The sequence below is a fragment of the Melanotaenia boesemani genome, chromosome 23, assembly GCF_017639745.1.
Source record: "Melanotaenia boesemani isolate fMelBoe1 chromosome 23, fMelBoe1.pri, whole genome shotgun sequence".
In the NCBI taxonomy this organism is placed as follows: domain Eukaryota; kingdom Metazoa; phylum Chordata; class Actinopteri; order Atheriniformes; family Melanotaeniidae; genus Melanotaenia; species Melanotaenia boesemani.
In genome coordinates, this window is record NC_055704.1 from 13,640,241 (window position 1) to 13,662,844 (window position 22,604).

At 37.7% G+C, this 22,604-nt stretch overlaps 1 protein-coding gene and 1 long non-coding RNA gene across 2 annotated transcripts in view; one reads left to right on the forward strand and one right to left on the reverse strand.

The window, feature by feature from the left end:
* ntf3 (neurotrophin 3) overlaps nt 1–22,604 on the reverse strand; it is a 48,094-nt gene that overhangs the window by 19,076 nt on the left and 6,414 nt on the right. The window lies entirely within an intron of this gene.
* Nucleotides 11,532–21,808, forward strand: LOC121634397. The gene is made up of 3 exons (XR_006009224.1): nt 11,532–11,544; nt 14,442–14,446; nt 21,740–21,808. It is a non-coding gene; the product is annotated as an uncharacterized LOC121634397 (long non-coding RNA).

The window sequence follows — 22,604 nt, forward strand, 5'->3', positions numbered from 1 at the left end:
TCATTAGCCAGTTAGCTCACAACAGATTCGAGTTGGCCCAGTTAGCTACAGGCAGCTCGGAGTTTGATGGGTGTCTATCATCTACCCCCACCTTTACAGTCCTCCTTTCAGCTCCACCATTTTGCCCATTTTTGTATTTTCCGGGAATAATGACATGCGTGACGCTGCCAAGATGGCGACGGTGGGAACCACCCAATGAGCTTCAGTTCAGTTCTTCAGAAGCCTACGGATGACGTCACAGAGGCTCCGTCTCAAGACATGACCAGCTAATCAGGAAGGTTGGCAACACCCAGGGATACCCCCATTAGTGCAGGCAATAGGAGACAAAAGTGTGCTTACCAAGTTGTTTTCACTCCTGTACAATTTACATTTATGACTCTGTGACAGCAAAGGAAAGCTCCTTCAGACACAGGCTGCTGCATTCCCAATTGGGTGAAGGAACAGTTTTGCAGGTCCTTCTTTCCTGTGGCTTTCAGACTCTACAACCAGAACTGCTCCCAACAGACCACATTAATCAGAATCAGCTTTATTTGCCAAGTATGAACACTTACAAGGAATTTTTGCAGGCAGATGTTGTCACTCTAGTAGAAAGTAGTTAGAGAAGTAAAAGTAATAAGAAATAAAATAGATAGAAAGTGATTAAAAAAAAAACAGTCTTATATAGTGGTGTCTATTATATACAGATCTATGAATACCAATTACAAATACAAATTCAAATACAGTTGATGCTGTAGAGGAATAAGAAAAACATGAGCGCAAAGAAGCACAAATATGGATTGTGCAACCGGTTAGCTGTTTATCTGTTCAATTAAACTGCAGTGGGAAAGAAGCTGTTCCAGTGCCTGTTAGTCCTGGTCTGCAGGTTTTTGAGGCGCCTGCCAGACGGGAGCAGTTCAAATAGACTGTGGGGTGAGAGTAGTTCTTTATGATGTTCCCTGTCCTCATTTGAGTCTAGGAGGAGCACAGGTCCTGAATAGAGTGCAGGGGGGCTCTAATGATGTGCTGTAAACAGTGCACTGCAACAGCACATAGGACCCATACTTAAGTGTACATGTGCACGAGCCGAAATGGTGTGTACCAAAGAACTATTAGATTTATATAATCGTGTGCACGCACACCTGCAGGCAATTTTCCCTTTATAGGTTGCAGACTACTTGGAAATGTGTGCACCTGAATCAACCTCATTTCCATCCTGAACACGCCCAGCTGCAGCCATAAATGGTCAAAGCAAAGCAGGACATGAATATTGTTGCAAATGAAGAAGCCTGAATGATGGCAACAAACAAGGGAGGTCGAGGCAAGACAAGAAACTTTGTTTGCTGGCCAGTGGCAATGTGTTGTGTGTGTGGTGTAGTCTGTAAGTGCCACTGACAACTGCATCAGAAATAAAAAAAAGAAGTGGTCAAACCTCAAGTTGGAGGCAAAAAAGACTTGCCTCCAAATGTCAGAGTCTGTCTGCATCCAGAGAGGGCAAGCGTACACTACATCATCAACTACGTGTTCCTGGAAGAACCACACTCCTCTTCATTTCTAACTTTTAGCTCAGGTCTCTTGTGGTTTTTTATTAAGTGCACTTAAGGAAATTATATTTGTTATGAAATATGACCTTGCATGTGATCTGGGTTTTCAAATCTCCGACAGCAGAATGATTTCTGATCGATCAGAGTGATCAGCTGAGATAACAGACAGACAACAGTTACCTTCTCATCTGTAAAGTCAAATAATTGTTTCAGAACTGCAGAAACCCTTTTTAGCTGTTTGCAGCTGCTCACTCATCGGTGGTTCTCAAAACGCACAGACTGCAGCGGCTACTTTTCAACCTGAAACTTGTAATTCATATTATTTAATAGGAACTCCTCAACCGAGGACCACTTCAGAAGAGACTGATAAGAAAGAGAAGAAGTTCACGCAGCTAGATCATTCCCTATAGGAGCCAGTAAAGTCTGATGGGAGAAAATGCAACCTGCATTTACAACCTGCAGCTCTTAAACTAGGAGGATTAAGAATTTTAAGAAATGCCATTTTTAATAAATATTTCTTTAAAAAAAAATTATTGTGTCATTGTGTCATTTCTATGATGTAAATAGAAGGAACAAAAGCAGTATCAGCTCCAAATATCGGCTCATGAAAATCGGCAGTCTGTATCAGCCATCGGCTAAGCCTGATGAGAAAAAAAATCGATATAGACATTGTCCCTAAAAAATCTGTATCGCTCGATCCTTAGTTAAGATGTTATGGAGAACTCCACATGCTCTGAAAATCTTGTAAACTTTTGTCGGGTGGTACAAAAGTCTGCCACATCTTATGACCGCCACCACACTTCAAGAGGCTGATGGCACGCTCCACGACTGATCATGCACGAGCGTGAACAGTATCAGATTTCCTCTGTGCTTTGTGGGTTTAAGATTAGAGTTGATTTATATATTTTCATATTAATAGAGGTTTATGGAAAAGTTATGTTTCGCTACAAGCCTTGGAACAGATGACAGTGCTGGTTAGAATGTTTGTGGTAACGTGGATCTATAATTGTTGTTTGGTGTGAAGTGAATTAAATGTGTAAGAGGAGTACTATGCAGTCCGACTGCAATTCACCACCTGCATCATCGATTTTTCCCATCTCCAAACTGTCCATACGAATGGGTCAGTGTGCAAGTGCGCACATTGTCTCATCATGTTTGTTTTTATGGATCTCAACTTTTGCGTAAAGAGTGGCGTATGCAACGGAGACCCCTGGTCTTGTCTTGTTTGGTGGCAGCGCCAAACCATACAGTGATGGAGAAGCACAGGAGAGGCTCGATCACTGCTGTGTAGAACTGCAGCAGCATTTAGCTTGCGGGGCAGTCCATGTTGCCTCAAGAGCCACAGGAAGTACATTAATTTTTTGGGGCCTTCTTGAGGATGGAGCTGATGTTTTGTTCCCACTTAGATCCTGAGAGATGAATCTGAGTCTCTCTACATTGGACACAGTGCTGCTGAGGACCGTGAGGCGGGGCAGAGAAGGGGGATTTCCCATAAAATCAATCATTGCTACCATCTTCATCATGTTTAGTTCCAGGTTACTGACTGCACCAGACCGCCAGCTGATCTACTTGCTGTCATTATGCAGACTCATAATTGTTGGGTGTGAACGATGACTGTGGTGTCATCAGCAAACTTCAGGAGCTTCACAGACGGGTCTTTGGAGGTGCTTTCATTAGAGTAAAAGGAGAAGAGAAGTGGAGAAAGGACATATCCCTGGGGGTTGCTGGTGTCCAAGGTAAACTGTCCCAGCCTTACCTGCTGGCTTCTGTCAGTAAGTCTTGCAGAAGCTTACAGGTAGCACAGTGACCTGGGACAGTTTGGTGCAGAGCAAGAGGGAGATGATGGTTAATGCCGAGCTGAAGTCCACAAACAGGATCCATGCATAGGTCCTTGGACAATCCAGGTGCTGCAGGATGTAATGCAGTCTCATGTTAACTGCATCATCCCCGACCTGTTGGCCTGACCAGGCGAGCTGCAGGGGGTCCAACAAGTTCCCTGTGTGGGACTTCAGGGGGTGGTGGTCAGTGTCAGTGGATAGAAGGGGAGGGGAGCAGGAGGAGTTGCAGTGAGGAGACGAACAGATGTAAAGTGCTCCTTCTCAAATCCGCAGTGGAAGCTGTTGAGATCAGCCAGGGCTTTGTTGATGTCAGCAGTGAGGGCAGGGAGTCTCCTGTAGCTGGTGATCTCCTACAGGCCTCTCCACACTCTTGTTGGGTTGTTAGCTGAAAACTGGCTCCTCAGTTTTTCAGAGTAGAGCCTCATGGCCACACTGATGTCTGCTGACAGTGTGTTCCTGGCCTGCCTGTACAGGGCTCTGTCCCAGCTCCTGTAGGCACCCTCCTTGCCTCGACGAAGGTGTCTAAGGCCGTGTTTACACAACAAACTTTTCCACCCAAAACGTAAACCTTTGCATACTGTATTTGAAAAAAAGAAAGACAGTAAAATGAAAACTATCTTTGTGCAGGTGAAAACAAAAACAGAACCAGAAAACAAAGAAGTGCACATGCCGTGCCTTTAGTGGGCAGTGCAACTTTGCAATGACACACCCATGTATGCACCACATCATCATAAGACTGAAAAACACAACAGAAGCGTTCTATATATGATATACACTATATATTCGGAGCATGTAACCTATGCGTCTTCGCTGATGGCATAAATGCTCTTCCAGTAACAGGTTTTGCTTTAACAGATTAAATAATAAATAATAAATAATAAATAATAAATAAACTGAAGACGCAGCAGCACAAAACATGACACGGAGGTCTGCCATTGTTGTTGTTATGCTTTTCACGGGTTAAGCGAGGTCTAAGTGTGCGGACTCGCCTTGTGTTGCAAGAAAATTTTACTCTGGAGGCAGTTGTTACTGTTTTATCCATATAATACTTGTAAAGAGAGACCAGAACGCAACAAAACCTTTGCGCGTTATTGTCTCAGTGTGGTGGTGTAAACAGGAGCTCAGTTTAGGAGTGAACCAATGTTCATTTTTACTGTATGAGCAAAATGACTTGGCTCTCAGACATCCTCTTTACATTCTATTTTCCTTGAAGATGCAGTTTACTTCACCTTTCTTTAACCCTTATCACAACTAGTAATCTCTGCTGGCATTTAACCTGTTGTGCACTTTAACCCTTAAATGCCGTATACATCATATTTGATACATACAGTTTCTCAGACCGTCCTTTGAGGTAAAAACCTTGTTCAAAACCCAGTTGTGTATATTCTGATGTATGTCTTGAGCCTCTGGTTGATACCTTTTACACAACAATAATTTTGACATGTCACATGGTAATAAAACGGTAAATATACAAAAAAAAAGTATATTTTTTTTACATTTTGTTAAAAATGTCAATCTACAGGGCTAAATAAAGATTTCAGATAAAAAAAAACATTATCTTGAGTCAGATTTGAAAAGGATTAACCATTTTTTTCTGTTTAATACATCCAAATTTATAGGATCTATGAAACTAAAAATAAGTATCAATATGTTCTTTAAATCCAACTGATAAACATAGTGTATTTTAAACGATAAGAATTGAGACGATAAAGAGCATTTGGAGCAAAAATTGTAGTGGGACAGTATGGTTTTTCGTACGTACTGTATTGACTTAATTATCATAAATGAACATGTCTGGGAGTGTAATAAAACTTAGCCAGTCCAAACTCATCTGTTAAGGCTTTTTTTTTATCCTTGGGGCTCCACAAGCAATCCTGCTTATTCAGTAAAGCACAATTGTATCATGTCAAGATCAAGGAGAGTTTGGTGGAGTTACTGTGGTGACCCCAGTAATGAAGCAGTCAGGGGCGCTTAATGACAGGCTTAGCAGAGCAGCGTGCTAAACCAGCAAATCCTCCAGAGCGATTTTCACCCAGCAATGTCTGACCTCCAACACTGTCCAATAGACTCCAGTTGTTCCAGCACACAGAGAGGGAGGGCAATACGATTCCAGTCAGTCTGAAGCACAATTTACAGCCGAGTATTTGCTCTGCTAATGGTCATTTTTTTAATACAGAAAAACTAGGTGGAAAACAGGGTCTTAATTGCCCTTCCAATAAGCGTCAATGCTAAACATGTTTCACTGCCTCTGTGCAGACATGTTTAAAATGAACGGTATGCAGAATAGCTCTGTGTAATTGCTCAACTATTTATACGTGGCCTGTGTGGTCTGCAAATGACTGGAAAATAGCAACGAGGCAGAGTTTTTTCTCAACTCAGAGAGCAAAGAAAGAAGGAAAATTAATTTGTGCAGAGCTAAATTTGAATGTGAAGCATAGTAAGTCAGTTGTATTTTAGAAATGTGATTGCAACAAATCTATCTAAATGTCTTTAATTCTCTCAACCATCTGCTCCAACTGGAAATTGAGGGGAGGGAAAGTGATAAAGCACCATATACAGTTTATAGGTTTACCATTGAGGAAGGAATGAAATATTTAGCAGTTTTAAAGTCAGTCAGATTTTTTATGGTGCAAATCTTCGATTATTAAAATGCATTGCTGCATTGGAAATCTTCTCAGAAAACACCTTTAAAAAGGAACGTAGTGAGAACAATGTGCTTTGATATGCAGCACCAGGTAAAAAGCCTCCCTCTAAACCACCCCATATTTTTTTATATTTTGCTTCCAAGTAGCCAGACGTCTGTAACCTTCATTGTGGTCATGAGCAATAATTCACCTGTGTTTTTGAAGATCTTTCAAATTTTTTCTTTGTACTTTCCCGACATTTGCAATAATTCTTAGTCAAATATGTTTTTTTTAATATAAGCCACTAAACATTGATCTGTGAATCACAGAAATGACACCTAACTTAAGGCATGTAAAAACAAATATTTTACAATGTTTATCATTAAAAGCAGCATGTCAAGATGGATCATTTGCTTGCATTTCTTTAGTTGCATCTAAGAAAATTGCAACAGATAACACAGTTAGACAAAGAGAATTTTCACTACACTGTGATTCCCAATGCGTTATAAGCCAAAACCTTGGTATATCTCAGCATGTCGTGCAATGACAAGGACAAAAAAGACTTGAAAAAAACAAAAACAAAAAAACATCCACAGCAGACAGACAGAATCTAAAAGTCACATCCTTAATAAATAGGGAAAAACTCAGCAAAGATATGAAACAGGACCCGATAGATGCATCTCGACCTTCAGATCATCGATCTACTGTTCACTGAAGCCGCATCAGAAATGGTCTCCGTGGAGACTCAAGAGCTATTCCTGAATTCTACTTGAAGAAATGATAAGAAAGCTCATCTAAGAGTATTCAGGCTGTGTTTAAGAATAAAATTAATCATTCCAGCTACTGATATTCAAGTTTGTTTGCATGTTTCATTAAACTGCTACAACTCTTTCCTCCTTTCCCTGGAAATATACAGTGTATAGAATAAGGAGTGGCTCAACATCTGTTGGCAGTTGACACGAGAGAGGTATCAAGTTTTGCATTTAAGCCTCAGCAAAAAGCTAGTTTTCGCTCAGGTTTCAAAAGTTAAGATATTTTAGAGTTCAAAAATTTCTGCCACTTCTATAGGGTACCCATGAAGCATAACTAACATCCTTTATTTGAGTGAACTTAAAACTCTACTGTACACATGGATTTAAGATGTTAAGACGTTTGGCTTGAAAGTGTTTGAACCCCTGGGGATGTAGAGTGCAGGGAAGGGCTGAATTCCAGTCATAACAGTGAATTACCCTCTGAATGTTTTGCTGCCTTGAGCCAGGTGAGTCATCTGCATTCACAGCCATTATCTTCAGAGAAACAACTAGTTTGTGCCCATGCAGGATCAAAGGGAAGTGACTCTGATGTTTGTGTGTATGTTCAAAAGAAGGAAAGTGATGTTTAAGTGTGTGTGGTAATAAATGCTTTCAGCAGGAAAAGAAAAAAAGGAAAGTTATCTAAATATGTTGAGGTTAACATGCTGAGTGCAAAACAAGTTGATATTTGGGTGCTGTGTGTAAATTTAAACTCATCGTCCATATCAATAAAGGTATACATTCCTTCAACTTACAGACAGAAACATGTGACAACACACCTTACAGCGAGGATGAGTACATAAATCTCAGAAAGAAGAAAGAGAAATTCCTCACGGCAGAGCAGTCACCATTCCTGTGCTGTGTATCTAAACTTTCAAAAGGATTATTACTACAACCACACTTTTAAAAACACAAACATTTTAATCCTGCTGAAATTGTACTGAATTGTATTTCTAATTGTTGTAATGACACGCTGACACAAATTGATCAAACATGCATATTTTCATTAAGACTCAACCTTGCCTAAGCACTGATGTGTATGTGCCACAGTTCCCAGAAAAAGAAGATACACAGAAAAAGAAAAAGCTGGTCAAAACATAGAATAACAACCAGATGAGATCATGTGCAGGAAAAGCATGAAGTATGTATGAAACATGTAGAACCATCAGGTTGTCTGACTCACCTCACTCACTCACTCACCAGCATAGTACCAATTTGTCATCATCATCTTGTCTGAGTCACTTTGTTCAGCTGTGGCTGTTTTAAAGGGCTTTATAAATAAAGTTGGTATTAGCAAACCAAAAGGAGGTCATGTGTCACCAATCAGACTGTCACTTTCCACTATTGTAACAGGGATAAGGCTAGTTTAATTAAATGCCAAGTCACGCTACATGTGTAGCTGTGCATGTAAACAAACAAGCTGTATGCATTCAAAAGTGAAAAATGTCCAATACGTCAGAACAGGACCGGGTCATTTAATAGAGATGGTGGAGCGTGGAAAACTTTAAAACAGTCTTTGGCCTTATATTCTGCAACTGCCGAACTTAATGAAACTGTACTGAGGTCCTGGTAAGAATCCAGACGTTGTAGCCAGTATCTGTCTGTCAGCAAGCCCATCTACTAGCAGAAACCCACAATAAAGTATGGCAGCCATGCACAGATTGTGCAAAGCTGAGCTGCAGATGTGTTAAAAGAATTTCATATTTTGATTTCTAAAAAAAAAAAAAAAAAAACAGAACAAAACACAATTTAAAGGGTTTGTCTTGTCTTGCATTAGTATCACTAAACTGTAAACAGAAGCTGATTCGCAGCATGAATAAGATATAAGGACAATGATCAATGCTTCTTAAGGACATCTTGAACATGACCACCAGTACTGCTATGGGGTTGTATGAGTGTAAAAAAAAGCACATTCCATTGTTCTGTAGCGTACTGTAAACCAAAAAAAAAAAGATCAAAGATAATGCAGAAAAAAAGCTGCAGGCAAATTGAACAAGTATTTAAAACTTTTGCCAAATGCTTATTCAAATTAAATTATTGGGTTTTTCTTTTCCCTTTTGTTGTGCAGTCTTGTTTTAGCTAATTAAAGTGGTATTTTTACTGTAATGTGGTGTTTAAAAAAAAAAAAAACAGATCTAACTAAACCTACCTGCAGATTTTGACATTTAAGATAAACAGTACAAGGTCTGAGGCACACCACTGAGGAATGGAAAAACATAAAAATTATATATATTTTCATTCTTGTGTGAACGAGAGAGGATGAATTAGATGAGAAAAGCCTCAATCCATCATTTTCTTACACAACGGGCCAGGCAGACACAACAGGACTGGTTAGTGTTAGATTTCCATAGAGTCTATAAGCACAAAGGGAGAGAACCCTACGTTGCTCTGATGTGGTTTTCTTTATGTTCTTCATCTGACAAGGTCCATCATGAGTTAGGTTACACATACAAACTGAGCAAAGTTTGTGGTCTTTCCTCCAGCTGGCCTCTTTTGAAATCACTTTTCTGCTTCTTTTGTCATTTCTCAAGCGCTTTGTGACACATTTCTTCATGAATAAGACTCATATTACACCAAGTATTAGTTTATCGGCCCAGGTCAGAAGCAGAGATCAGGAGAGCTAATCCGGTGTCAAGCCTAATGCAATCACTGAAATAGGAATAGACAGTTGGGCTCTGCAGTGGCTTGGCTCATGTGTGTTGGATGGTAATATTCTCTGGATTAAAGGTTTAAACTAGACTCCCTACAAAACTGGCAAAGAAGAAAATGGTAGTATTTTTCTACAACAATCTCAAAAATCTCCCAGTTGCTTTTTGTTGCCATGTGGGAAATGCAGACTGCAGAGCCCCAAAAGAGTCAGAGTTTCTGTGCTGCTCAAAGCACAGGACTGTAGTCAGGTAAACTTTACTTTGTACACAAATGATCAAAAAATAAATTTAGAAATAGCATAATACACCTTTAGATGTCATAATTTAGACATAAACACTTGTTTCAATATGTGATCACATCAATGTTCAGTGTCTTCCACACTTTTCTCTGATGATGCTGGAGCTCTATGTCTGTTTACTTTCATGATGAAATTCATGTAACTGATGTCTCGTTACATGTCATATTACCACTTAACACATATTCAATGCTGGCACTAATAAAGTAGAATAAACAAGAAGTGCTGGAGGGTATTTATCTGGAACATTTTCCCTGTTTTTATCCCAAATAACCTTCCACCTCATTCCCTAAATGAGTTGCAACTGCTGATAACTGAACTGGTGAAGAACTACACGGAGGGCCAACCAGTAGGATGTAGAGTAGGCTGTGGTGCAGGAGCAATGCATATTTTGCTGTACCTCCTTTTGGGTTATATAGGGACAAGAGTAGGTGCCAAAGCACATGGTGGTGAGCGCACCAACTTGAAGCATGTAGGCCAGGTGGAGGAGCAAAGCCCAAAAAATGGGCAGATGTGGACTGAGTAGAGGAGTGTCTAGAAAAGGTTAGAAGAACTGAAACGTTAACTATAGGTGTGTCCAAATTCAGGGTCTGCAAACTTCGAAGTATGGATTCGTCAGCCACATACGTCATGGCGGTACTGTCCCAATTCACAGAATTTGAAGGAGTCTCTGAATCCACCCTTCAAATCCGCAATTTGTTCTGCCTCAAACCTTTTTTTTTTTTTAACTACACTTTAGTAGAAACGTTACAAAACCAAGTACATTAAAGGCATGTTTGTTAAATGGTGACATTAAAATTCTGTAATATTTGATATTCGTGGATTTTTAAGGGGTTAATGACATGTGCACCGACTGGAAAACAACAGAGCCTCATACCGTGTAACGCACTTTTTTGCTTGGTGTGTTTTCATATTTGATAGAAGACTATGTAACTTCTCAAAAAAGACATTTTTATCAAAGCCAGGTAATTTTTTTCCACTTTTAAATAGGTGATGAAACAACAAGTAACAGCTGTATTATGTTTACTAATATGTTCAGTGCTGTTAAATTCTAATTCTACCACAAATGGCCAAGTGCTGACAGGTTATTGTGTGAAGACATGCCTTCTAAAATACAATTACTCTAAATATACTTTCCAAATCAACAGCAGATGTTTTAGTTTGTCCAAAAAAAAACAAAAAAAAAACAAATCATTTGTGAGAGAAGGTGTCAAATTAACATTACTTCTAAAAAGCCTTAAAATAACCGTTTCCAGTAATACGATTTTGTTACTGGACATAATCTACAGGGCAAACGTTTTTTCTTTCCTAAGTCTAGTTTCCCTGTCAGCTAGAGATTGAAAGAAATTATCTTTTTTCAAATGTGGCAACACTTTTATAAGCAAAACCAGCACTTCAACTCTGTAACACTAGAGCACTGGGTTTTATCATGTGGTAATGTTAAAATCATAGACTGTGAAGAAAAATGGCTGCAGCTATCTGCTCTCAAAACATCTCTGATTCTAAAAGAAAATATGTCACTGTCATAAAATACTAGATAAATACATTTCCCCCCACAAGTAATTAGCTTGTGAAGTGAAAAAAGTGCTACGTAGCATATAAATAATGTATTTTAACCCTAACTAAGAAGGCTTGAAAGGCTAAAAACAAGTAATACAATTAATGCATTTTAATATTGACATCTCAGGTATAAAGGTATAAAAAGGTATAAATAAAACTGTAAATTAACAGACCATTGACATAAAAATAAAGAATTGTAGCCTAAACCGTGAACGCTTTTCTGTTTCTGTTCATAACCAAGTAATATTACTGCCTAAATTTAATCTGGTGACAACAAAATGGTTTAAGTAAAGCCAAAATGCTGATATTTTTTAATATGTTAAAGTTATTGCCTAAAACAGGGTTTACCAACTCTGGTCCTCCAGGCCTATTATCCTGCAGGTTTTAGATGCTTCGCTGCTCCATCACACCTTATTCAAATTAAACAGATCTTCTCAACAGTTTAAATTCTGCACAAGCCTGTTAAGGAGCCACTGATTTGAGTCAGGTGATTTGCAACAGGGACATCTAAAATCTGCTGGGCGGTAGCCCTTGAGGACCAGGGTTGATGAGCACTGGCCTGAAAGTAACAGGGGGGGTTATTATAATTTGGTCTCCAATTTGAATCTGATAGTTGACTGTGCTTCATATAAGGACATCCACTCACACAAGGACTTTGTTATTTATTAAAAGAAGTGCTTTAAATTATGTTTATTCAGACATAACACTTATACATGTCATTACAGAGGATGGAACTGATGTCCGATTTGGTCGTCTTATTTTTTAGACTGCAATACTTCATACTGCCTGCAGGGGCAGCGGTTTAAATAACACATTCTATAGGTCTTTTTTCAGGATATAAATAAATGACTACATTGTATGGATGTGATACCTTGCTGTGAATTATTTGCTCACCAAGAAAAGATAATTATGGCCAAAAATGAAACCTGAGGCTTTGAAAACTGCAGTTTCTATATTTCATTATAAATTCATCATGAATCCTGCCACACTAAGCTGCATGGCAGTAATTTGGAAAAATAGAAATAGCAAAATTATAAGAAAATAAACTATAAACCATTTGTTGTTGTCAATCTGTCCCCTGCTCTGTATCATCCAGTATCATCTAGTTAAAACTACAGCAGACAGTCCCTCCAGGGATTTGTGACGTAATGATCGCAGCTATCAATGCAAATTTAACCAATCTTCACTAATTCTGCATGTCCTTGCAATTTTGTCCAATCACAGCAACTTTAATCCAACTTTGGCAAATTCCAGTGCTTTTCAGCGTTACCTGATACACATATTATTATTATTATATATCAGATTTCCCTTCTGTATATCTGAATAACATGCAGATGTGTGCAGGAGAAGTATGTCACATCTGCCATCTTAAAGTGTTCAGTAAGGGGTTTTGCTTAACTACTTGAGTGACCACCTCATATAGATTAGCCCCTCGAGGCAGCTGAAGCAGGTTTGAATCTGGGCTGGGGGCTTGTTGCTGCATGTGACCCATTCTCTCCCTGTACCACTTTCCTAATAAAGGTCCCAGAGTCTGAAAATACTTTTCTAGTGCTGACCATGAAAGTGAAAGTTTTGTACCACTGTGTTGGAAGATGAGTCATCAACTCAAACATTTTTCTACTGTGAAACATCGTCAGAGAATGGAAGAGGAAAATCACCATGATGGGTCTATATCAGGGCTACTCGGTTTGGTCTTGCAGGTTTTCAGTGTGTCCCTGCTTGAACACACCCGACTCAAATTAATGACTCATTGTGCAGGACTTCATAGGCTGTTTGATCCATTTAACTTCACAAAAGCTGTCGCAAAAATCAGGCATTTTAGGTTGCTGCATCTTTCGGCTGATCTGTGCTAGTGATATTCTTTACTTCCAGTACCAAGAAAGTCCATCATCTGCAAGCCTCAGCTTTTTCATTTCTGTGTTGCAATGCTTGCTACATGTTAGCATACCCACCAGACCAGTTTGGTCAGAACATTAAGCTGAAGCTATGATATGCAAATGTTTGTGCTCCTATAGGCAGTCAGTAAAAAAAAAGCTGGTTTCAAAGAAAAATAATATTAAAAATGGCAGATACCTTTAATGATCTATATGCCATTACTTTCTATCTTTTCCTCTTTAAAAATTTGAATAAATAAGGTTAACAAATACATTTTATAGCCTGATACAACTCTTTTTCTTTAGGAAATCTTTCTGCAAAAGGCCTTTGGTTCTATAAAAATGCTTTTTTGAGGTTTATTCATACATTTTTTTATGACATTTAGCTTATGGGTGAGTGAAGGGTGAAGACCATGTCAAAACCTTAAGAATGTGGATTTAAAGACTGTCCTGTTGCAGAAGCCAGAATCTGCTAGAATTCATTATTCATTCTTCACTCTGACAGTAAAATGCTCTCCGTACCACTGGCTGCAACACAAGCCCAAAGCAACATTACACCCGCCTTATGCTTACCAGCTGGAGGCATGCTCTTTTCATGACATCTTTTTTCCCAAACCTGAAGAAGCTGAAAAGTAGTTTCTGAAATGTAGCAGGTCATTTTTGGAAAGTTCACTTACAAACTTCTGTGGTTGAATTTTGTTTGTTTTTTTAGTCACATCTACCTGCATTAATAGTGTATGTTACTGTTTTGTAGTTACACCACAAACAGCTGATTGTTAGGACATGATTTGATAATAATGATAACTAGAAGCACTCAGAAAGTGCAGACCTCCGCCAAGCCATGGGGTCACTGAGAAAAACGGCAGAAGTCCCAACAGTCCACCCAGTTCCCCCTACATTTTGAACCTTCTGACGCACCAGTACCAGAATATCAACATGATCTGTGTCAAACAACTTCAGATTATAACATCTACCATGATGTCATCTTTTCCTGCCAATGATTCTGGGCCTTATCAGATGACTTAGAAGCTGTAATGTCAAAATTATCCCTCCCAAAAATATCTCTCAATAGTAAAGAATCCTTAAAAATGCAATCAATTGTTCCTTATTGCTTTATTCCTTAATCAAAATCCATCCATACCTTTTTGAGTTATGACAGACAAACAGGCAAACAGGCAAACCAATGATGCATAAAAAATTTTTAAAAAATGAACAAAAGCAGAAGAATGAATGCAGAATAAGCTCTGGCTATGCGCCACCAAGCGAATGAGGAAGACTCAGATGGGAGAGAAATGGTCAGCAAGTATCTTGACAAGATACCAAGACAGTATTAACTTCGAACTGCAACTATAAGATGGCCTGTTGTGGTGTTTGCTAATGTTTTGGACATCGCTGCACCGAATGCATGGGTCCTCTACTGGAGCTGCATCGATGCCAGAATGACCCAGTATGCTTTCATTATTGAGCTGTCAACGTGTGATACTATGAATCAACGTCAGCTGACATCCAGCGCTCTGTTTCGTTACTATTCAGATTTGTTATGTTAGCTGATGGGTGAATGTTGTAAGCTAGTAAGTATTGGTCATTTTCTTTTGGAAATACGTGCCCAAAGTAATCCCAAATACTAATCAATGTATTTAGTTTTTCATGCACAGCTTCGGCAGTTATGCTTAGTTTTTGTTAAATAGATGATGGGAATGCACAATATGCCATGTGTTCTTGTTCATCTGAGGCAGAATTTACCTTACTTTAAGAGTTTGTTTAACTATGCCATGATTTGTAAAACCTTAGAAAAGAAACATTGTGCAATTTCTTTTTTAAAGGACTATAAAAAGTGATGTAAACTACTTGTGGAAGCCTACAGATTGTGCATCCAACTGGTCACACTAGGCAAAGTATTGAGGAGAATGAAGTCAGTTTTTTAGAAACTAAGCCAGAACCAATAAAATGCATCACATAATCATTTAGAGGCAATACAGAAAATAATAGTACTGCTCAGGGTTTGCTAGACGTTCACTAATTTACAGTAAGCACTGAGTTTTTCAGTGCAAACATCAAGTAGGTTACAGAAAAGTGAAACACATTAATGAAGCAGTTCCATCTGAAAATACTTCAGACTGTCAAATCCATTGCAATTAGACTTGCCAAGCTTTTCAATTTTGTTGATCTGTTCCTCCATATTTTTTTTTTCTCTCTGACAGGTGCACGTTGCAAACCAATGATGTCAAACTCATGCATTTGGAAATTTGCCATATCATGAAATCCAAGCATAAAAGAAAAAAACCAAAGAGCGATCACATTTTACAACATTGCAACACGTCTAGCTGTAATTCTGTTAAATGATAAATGTAAGCTGGAAGCACAAATAACATGTCAAAATATCTTCCCACACAACATTGGCCTTAGTTCCAGGAAAGCCAGTTTTCTGACTCTCTGCATCTTGAGAGGTCAATGTTAGCCATAAATTATACTCCTTTACACTCCTTTTCCAGATGTCAGTAACGACACAAAGACAGAAAAGATGTTGTCATTCAAGGTGACTTACAACTCCCAGGGGATCTGCTTATTTCTGATGTTCATAGAAAATACATATTCAGAAATCCACTTAGAAGCTTAAAATAATCACATGTATAAGTTTTCTCTACATAAAGTTAAGATTTACACAAGTTATTATTGCAATGTTCATTTAAGAGTGTTACTAAACTTAATCCTCTGCAGGGGTAAGCCACGCAGAGTCCAACCTCTTTCAGCAGTGTGGATTTTAAACTACATAGCAGTTTTTAAATTGTGTTAATAGACCAAGTAAAATATATATATATATTTTTCGTGTATATTACGTCACATTTGGTGCACATCTGGCACAGGAAGAACAGGTCAAAACGGCCAATTCAAAGAAAACTGCAAGCAAGCAAGAAAAACAAATCTAACACCTCTTTTCTTATTGCCAATCAAAGAAACAAATGATAACGAGATTCATTTGGTTGCTGAGGAAGAGGAAAAGTTCTGGGAGTGACCAAAACCACCAAATAAAAAAAGAAAAAAGGAAGAAAGGGCTGCCTCCTGGTGGACAGGAGGACTAAGAGAGCCTGGTAAAATCAGGCTTGACGTCCTCTCTGTCTTGTGGTGGAAAGGAACTGTTTAATTTTTTATGTTTTTTGGAGGTTTTCTACTATTTTTGGGGGGGAGTGGTATGAATCATTTTTGTGGCATCTTATAGTGTAACTGGTCATTTTGTTCATACAAAATGTACAATACAATACTCATGCAAAAACCACCTGAGACATAGTTTCTTAAATAGTTGTCTATAACTTTGTTGTTTGCTAAATTTGTACATACATTTTTAGAATTAACTACTGTTTTTTGCATTCCAAGTTATAAAAATGGTTTGTTCTAACATGTTTGTATTTTTTACACTTTTGTGTGTAATTTTAGCTCCATTGTATTAACACAATATGTCAAAGTAGAAGAAAAAACATCTAACATCACACGTATTGATGTGCTGAAAAGAATGATACCAAACAAGGCAAGGTAACATGTTTTAACTGGTAAAAACAAAAGCAGTAAAACAACAAAATTTGGCCGATGAAAAGTGATTACTAAACCTGCCTGTATAAAGGCATTGCAATACATTTCATTAACTTTATCGTCACAGTAAAATAAAATTAAATTAAACAGCAAACATGTTTTAAAAAAGAACATGTCAAAGATTTCTACTTCAACAACAGCCAGGTGTGAGGGATGGACATTTGGCTTCGGGGTAAAGATTAGTATTATGTTGGGGTTAGGGTTAAACAAGTTGCAGGGATGTGTAAGGGATTGGGTTTGTGTGTGAAAATGTGTTAAAGGTAGCAGGTTTCACCCATGGGCCATCTGAACATCTGTCAGCTCAAATATCAAAGGTGTTCACATCAGTCCACACAGATGTCACTTATGGGTATCTCATTTAATGGGGAGAAAATGAAGATGTCTCTACCAAGTGTTTGAGCTGGTTTCAGGTGGCTCAACTGATTCCTTTCCTTTGTCTAGAGAATTAAAAACGTTTTTCCACCTTCACCTGTATCCACAACATAGAGAAAGAACTTTAAATACAGCCTGTCTGATGAGTGCTACAGGTCAGCTGTGAGAGACCAGACCATTTTTTTATGGAGATAAGTTGAGAAAAGTAAAAAAGATACCTTGGTAAATGCGTTTGGATGCCTAGCAAATTCAGAGGAATCCACTGATCTAAATCTCTGACCCGTTTGAAATAAATCTGACTTGACTTTGTCTGCAGTTTCAAAGTTTTAGATGGGAAGCAATAATCGTCTTAATAGCAAAAGGTCCCACATCTTAAGCTGATAAAATCATTAAATGTAATCCAGTGGCAAATTGGATTAGTGTGACTTGTATTGCAAATCTAATGGAAATGTGCACATTACTATTTTAACTCAACTTCAACACAATTATATTTATATAGAGCTAAATCATATAGTTAGGTCATCTCACTTTAAGACATAGTACAGCCAAAAATCTACAATATTATAAAGGACTTTGCAGCAGTGGAAAGGAAAAATGCTCTTTGCAAGAAACCTCAGACAGAGGCACACTCGGGTAGATGGACCTCCTGCCTGCACTAGTTGAAGTGAAAAGATAAAAAACAATATTTTGTATAACCGTCAAACATTCTTTAAAGGCGACTCACCTGTTCTCCTAATAAATACTTTCCAGATAAAGAGTTAACATTTAAGAATACTATAGAATCTAAATTATAATCTATCCTTCTGTGTGTTTGATAGCTTTCTATTCAAGTTAAATGTCTTCCAAACAATAATTATTTGCTTCCACAGAAGATCCTGTCTTTTACAATGTTTAAAAGCTAGTTTGGTTCGATAGTAAATAAATCATTTCAAACTGTAGGCCAGGAAAATGGGTTGGGCTGGTTAGTTCGAATAGCTTGTTGTTTCACCATTATCTTTTTCTTTTTTTTTTTTTACATGAAAGAAAATTACTTTTACGGTATATGCACTTCCAAAGAACTTCATTGAATGGTTCCCTGGAATTATTTTCAGAACAGAAAGAACAGAGTCCATAGATAAAACCGGGCTTTTGGATGGTGGCTTTCAAAGGAACAGCAGCTCAGGTGTAAGATTCAGATAAGAGATACTACATGAAGGAACAATAGGAATGATCAGATCTCATTTTAACATTGAATCATGTACATTTTTTTGTAAAAGCCAAAAACAAAACTATGATTATGATCACTTCCAAATACTTTTTTACATAACTAGCAATACTGTTGAAATTAGTGAAAAGTTAAATCACATTAACTGATCCGACAGATCAAATAAAGTTACAATATACTAACTCTATAAGAAGCTATTAAGATTGAATATTTAAAGCAACACTACGTTAAAACCCTGTGCTTCTGACTCGTTTTGATGGCACACTAACACTCATGTTCATTCCTGGGACCACCATTGCCCCTCCAACATCTCGAGGCTAAGAAACTGCACTTGACAACTTTGTGTTTCAGTCCGGAGCACGACAGCTGCATTTTGCTTTATGGAACCGCATCACACGCCAGCAACTGGACATCAAAACACTGCCCATTTTGTACGTGCACCATGACTGATTCAGGACACAAAACGCAAGAGGACATGAGCAGAGGACAAGAGGAAAAGAACGATAGTGACAGAACAATAGTCAGCTTAGGATTGGTTTATACTCACTGGACAAAGCTTAGCGAAGAAACAGGCTGCAAGACAAATGCTGACTTAGGCTTCATTTGGTCAAAGTAAGAAAATCTGCCAAAGTTCAGTATTGCTGCTTTAAAGCAAATTTTGTTGGAATTACATTTATTCTGATCTTATTTTAGCATTACAAGGAAATTTGATAACATTTATGATAATATTTATGTACCTTTAGAGTTATGATGAAAGTGGCCTCATTCTGGAGTAAAAGTGTTTTAGCTGATCTGAGGCTTTCTGAGAGTTTGTTCCAGACATGTGGAACATAGAAGCTGAATGCAGCTTCTCCATGTCTGGTTCTGACTCTGGGAACTGATAAGAGACTGTATAAGGATGACCTGAGAGTTCTGGTAGGTTCATACTGGATCAAGAGGTCACTGATGTATTGATTCTAAACCAATAAGGGCTTTATAAACCAGCCGCAGAACTTTAAAATCTATTCTCTGACGAACAGGCAGCCAGTGTAAAGACCTCAGAGCTGGACTGATGTGATCCACTCTCTTGGTCTTAGTGAGGACTCGAGCAGCAGAGTTCTGAATGAGCTGCAGGTGTCTAATTGATTTTTTAGGTAGAACCTGTAAAAACACTTTATAATCAAGACTGCTAAAGATCAAAACATGGACTAGTTTTTCCAGGTCCTGAGACATCATTAAGTTACAACCAGTTACTGCTAAATGTTTGCAATGCAATAACATGAACTAATCAAGCCCATGCTGACATGCTCAGACATGCTTTCCTCTTATAAGAAATGTTTAACAGCATTATGAAAACCATGCACACAGAGAAAAGCTTTCTTACAATTTTTTAATCTTTATTTAACCAGGGAAAAGTCACACTGAGATTTACATCTCGTTTGCAGGTGCCCAGGACAAAAACCTGTGGAACTCTATTACATACAGGTGGCTAATCAGAAGTTAAACCATCTACCTGTACACATTGTGATCTGTTTGTCAAGTAGTCTTTAAACCAGTCAATAGCTTTGGTTGAGATACCCAAATCAAACCACCTCTGTAACAATATTCACTGTGCCGAGCGCCTTAAATAAATCAATAAATAAAGCAGCACATTTCTGATTTGATTTAAGAGCGACCAGTTAATCATTTATGACTTTCATAGTTGCAGTAGTTGTAGTAGAATAGCTGCATATTCTCATCAGATATGCAGCCCTTTTTAGTTTTAACCTCAGACGTAGAGGTACTTCTGCAATAATTTAATTATTTAAATGGCAATTCTCTTGTTGTTTAAACCAGAATATGGAAAAAAGCTCGTGATATCATATACACAATGAGGGTTAGCAAAATAGCCACACCAGAGGAAAGGTCAACCTGAATAAAATAGCTTCTACAAAAACACAGCAAGTCTCTCCATTCTTAGAATAGCCATGAAATGGTGTCATGAGGCAAGATTTCTTTTACTTTTTGATTGGTTTAAATGTTTAATGCAATCATATAGTTTAAAAGTGTGTACTGTTCACACAAATGTTTTGTAGAACAAGTAGCTAATGTTTTAGAAGGTGTCCACAGCCCTCTGCAACACTAATTACTACAAAAAGAGGATAAATTTGAATTTAAACTGAACTTTAAACTACCTCTTGTGACGTGTGAAATGGCTCTACACTGGTTGCCAGATGCCCGTGATAGAAATCTGAGCTTGACAGTTGAAATTACAGAAAGTTTGCTGCATGATTACCTCGGATTAAAATATTTTGGCTCTAAAGCAGTTGCTCAGTACAGGTCTGATTACAAAGATTTATGTGTCTTTGATTAATTTACTCCTCAAAAATTAGGTCCAGGAAGAGCTGGAGTGTGACCAATTTTCAATTCAAGTCTTTTATAACAACCTAACAACTTCTTTTCAATGAGGAGGAAACTGAATGTATTAAACAGTTCTAAAAAATCAGTTATCATTATCTTAAAGTTTTTTTTTTCATTTGCATGCCCTATTTAATCATGACATACATAAAGCCTGTTTATTTTTAACAAAGGACTCCAAGACACATAATTATATATAATTATAATAAGACTCACTAGCATCTTAACCTTTTGAGGATAAGAACCCTCTGTATAGGAATGAGCATGAGATATGTGCAGTACAAAAGATATTTGTACACATTAGAAGGCATAAATCCTAATATGCAAACAAAAATGACAAGAAGCGACTCAGCTAAAAGACTCTACCAACCATTTCCATCAAAATGAAACACAATTCAAACCCCAAGCAGTTATATGGGAATGTAGTAAAAACACGAGAAGGGCTTTTGCTAATTTCTCCACACAAACCACGCAAACAAGGAGTCATGTAAAAGTAGTTAGCAGCAAAAGAGTAGCAAAGAATAAAATTCCTAAATCATGTCTTACTTTTGGTGTGTTGTGGTCAAAAGTTTTATTCCAGCTCAAAGAAATTCTGCTAATATGTTCTCTTATGACTCTGCTTTTGAAATAAGACATGAAGGTCCTGAAGTTTACATGAAGATGAAGTGGGTTTTATAGTGAAGTATTCACTCTTCCTATAATATATTATCATTGGATTGACTTCTTTCTGGATCCTCATGGTGTTTCTAAGGTGAATATGGGATCTGTCCCCCAATTCTCATGACTCTCGTGGTTGATAGAGGTGTCTATAATCAGCATCAGCTGATAGGTTCCTGAGATATTAACCTGCATAACCCCTCTATTAACACCTGAAGCATCCCACCTGCAACCCAATGGAATGCCAAAAAATGTTCAGGTTCACTTTCTTTAGCTTCTGCTTTTACGCCTTTCCTCATTAGATGTTAATTTAATCATTCCTAGATTAATTATGCTTCTGTCCTGGTTTTCTTTTATGATACAATAACCATTTACATTTTCTATTGTGTTCAAGGTAACACATCTTAATTCTGACACTTTTGTAGTAATCTCACAAGTCTCATCTTTCTTTTGAGACCAAGATAATGCATACAGCTCCTGTAGATGTGAAGATGTACTTAATTTATTTTAGGTATATCATTTCAGAAAGGAGGCAGAAAAAAATAGGCCTGATCAAGAGGAGGTTAATGGACTGCTGTTGTCCTTTGATTCAACAATATAAATAGAAATGACTGAAAACTTAGATTTAATGTAGAATAAATCTGTGCTGCTCAGCTCTGAGTGTTTTCTGTTTAACTGTAATAACTCAATTATTAATGATACCGGTATCCTTTCATAACTGTCCTTTAAACCATAAGTTTGGTTTGGGGTCATCATCATTCTCAGCAGGGTCTTAGGTTATTAGCTGATCAAAGGCTAACAAAGTTTTTATTGCAGGGCTTATTTTACTGAGGTGTCGATAATCAACATCAGCTGACAGGTTCATGATAGCACATACAACTCGTGCTTTGAATTTATTTTTTCAACAATCTTGTTACTTTTTTTTTTCATGACATTTGAAAACCATTTTGTGTCATTTTGTTTAACAGCGTGACTCATGATCATTTCTTTATTTACTTAAAGTTATTAAGTGCTCGGTTGTCCTGTTAAAAATTATGTTGTTTTTTTTTAAATATTTTTATGTAAGTTTTCTTACACCTGAGCTTTTCATCCCCGCTGTTCATCTTTTGTTTTTACTTGTTTTAGTCATTATACCTGGGGATTATATATATATATATATATATATATATATATATATATATATATATACTTGTGTGAAGCATGGGTCCAAGTTTATAGTTCCAGCCATCTTTGCTCATTTGGAAAGGGGGAATATCTGC